At 38.8% G+C, this 2,227-nt stretch overlaps 1 non-coding gene across 1 annotated transcript; it reads left to right on the top strand.

Annotated features, from left to right (window-relative positions):
* The first annotated feature begins 1,041 nt into the window (after positions 1–1,041).
* LOC122150637 lies at positions 1,042–1,145 on the top strand. The gene has a single exon (XR_006163779.1). It is a non-coding gene; the product is annotated as a U6 spliceosomal RNA (small nuclear RNA).
* The last annotated feature ends 1,082 nt before the right edge of the window (positions 1,146–2,227 follow it).

Here is a 2,227-nt window from a genome sequence, read left to right as displayed (position 1 = left end):
GACGTCTCTGCAAAGAGGAGGGACAGATTCAGCCTCCTCATTAGAAACACATTGCCAATAGCATGTGGCCGGGATGCCTGCTGTTGAGGTTCATCTGTACACAGAATAAACACTGAGTAAGCAGCTCAATTCTGCGAGGAACTGTCTCCACATCAAATCCCAGGACGGAAAACCCCAGGGATGTCAAACTGCATCACAAAACAAAAAACAGCTGCAAGGAAACGAAGGAGACAAGGAGAGGTGCCATGGAGTAATTAACAGGCCCAAGTCTTCCTGATCTGGAAAATCACATTTATTTTAATTGCCTCACTGTTGTGTTCCTCATACAAAGAATTTGGCCCACTCTCCTTTATTTCCTTCTTAGAAATACTCTTTCATTTTGAAAAAAGGAAATCATTAGTTCCATCTTCCAGGGTTTGTGGTGCTTAACTGAATGATGGGCAGTCTGTATGAGGAGAGGTTGTCTACAAATACTTTGTTGTTAATTCAACCTAATTGTCTACCACATAATTCACTGATTATTTAATTAGTAACATAATAATTGTAGAGGAAATCTTTAATTTGGGGTACCACGTACACTCAAAGAGACTGAGCATCATTTCTGAGCTTGCATGAACCTGTTTGGGGTTCTCACTCCCAGGACACTTGAAAGCCTGGCCAGCCACATCTGTATATTCTGATGTTTGACGTTGAGGGTTCAGAACTGTAAGTGAGCAGGAGATGAGCTAAAGGTTACGTCATGCCCTTACACACACTGAGAATCCAAGCACCTTGGATGCATAGGTTATACTACTGTATACACAGCACAGATAGACATATGAGTTACATCTCAAGGACTGTGACTGTGGATGACACATGTGGTTTCTCATACTCCTAGTTTCTTTATTGAACCTCTGATAGAAACAATGGTTATTTCTATACGGAGATCAAACAGCTGTTCCACTTCACCAAACAGACGTCACCATGTGTCCAGAGTGTGGATCTCTCTCTTACATATTCTCTCTCTCTCTCTCTTTCAGTCTCTCTCAAAGAAAAATATCAGTACTCACTTCAGCAGCACATATACTAAAATTGGAACCATACAGAGAAGATTAACTTAGCTTCTGTGCAATGACACTCAAGTCTGTGAAGTGTTTCATGATTTTAGAAACTATATCTGGAGTGCCAAGGTTAGAAGGCATAAAACCACCGGTACCGGGTGGATTTGACACCTAAAAATTATGTACCATATATTCAGGTATGAATTCTGCGAAAGAACATCTAACCCAAGAGGGCAACTGTTGGAGCATCCAGTTCATCTTAAGGATTTCAATGTTTAGTTGTGTAATAAATGTTCTGGTATTACAAGTGAAAAAAAAAAAAAGAAAGAAATTATCGATGAAAAATATTTATCCTTACCTATCCATTGGCTGTCTCTCAAATTTTATAATCACTTCCTGAAATTACTCAATATAACATGTATTTGATGTATTGGTCCTTCAAAGTTCAAACTGCTATCATTCTACAATGTCATGGAGTTGGGTTTTTTCTTTTCTTTTTGGTAAACAAATATTCCATTAAAAACAAAAAGTTTCCCAAACAAAGGGGGAAGCCACCCTCTACCTCCTCATCTTGAATGTGTATGGTTCCTTTATTCTTTTTCAAAGTGTTTTTCTAGCAACTGCTTCATTTGATCTGAGAAGTAACTGTGGCAGCCTGGTAGATATAATTTCAAACAAGTGCCATTCTTTCAAATAAATGGCATAAAGGTTAACGGTATGCATGAGGTCCCACCTTTGTTTAACAAAGGAAAGACACAAGACTATGTGTTTGTGTTTATATTTGCATAAGGAACCCTTAGGGGTAGTGTGATAATTGGGCAGGTGCCAGGCAGGGAATTGGAGCAAGATTTTTCACTGAATACCTTATATTGTTGAATTGTTTTTCCTATATGAACATAAGAAGCTCTGGTGGCATACTGTTGAAGGCATTTGACAGCCAACCAGAAGGTTGGCAGTTCAAACCCACAGCAGCTCTGTGGAAGGAAGATGGGACAATCTACTTCCCTAAAGATTTACCACCTTGGAAACCCAATGGGGGTTGCTATGAGTTGGAATCAACTCAATGGCAGTCAGTTTGGTTTTAGTTTATATGAACATAATATCTATTCAAAAAGTTTAAAAATAATAAACTCTTAAAAATTGACTTGGGTTGGTTAATTGCCCTTTGAGAGTTGTATGGACCACAA

The sequence above is a fragment of the Orycteropus afer genome, unplaced genomic scaffold (genome assembly GCF_000298275.1).
Source record: "Orycteropus afer afer isolate SDZICR_OR568_19922 unplaced genomic scaffold, OryAfe1.0 scaffold00009, whole genome shotgun sequence".
In the NCBI taxonomy this organism is placed as follows: domain Eukaryota; kingdom Metazoa; phylum Chordata; class Mammalia; order Tubulidentata; family Orycteropodidae; genus Orycteropus; species Orycteropus afer.
The sequence above is the reverse complement of the archived record's forward strand: the minus strand, read 5'-3'. Positions and strand labels throughout refer to the sequence as shown.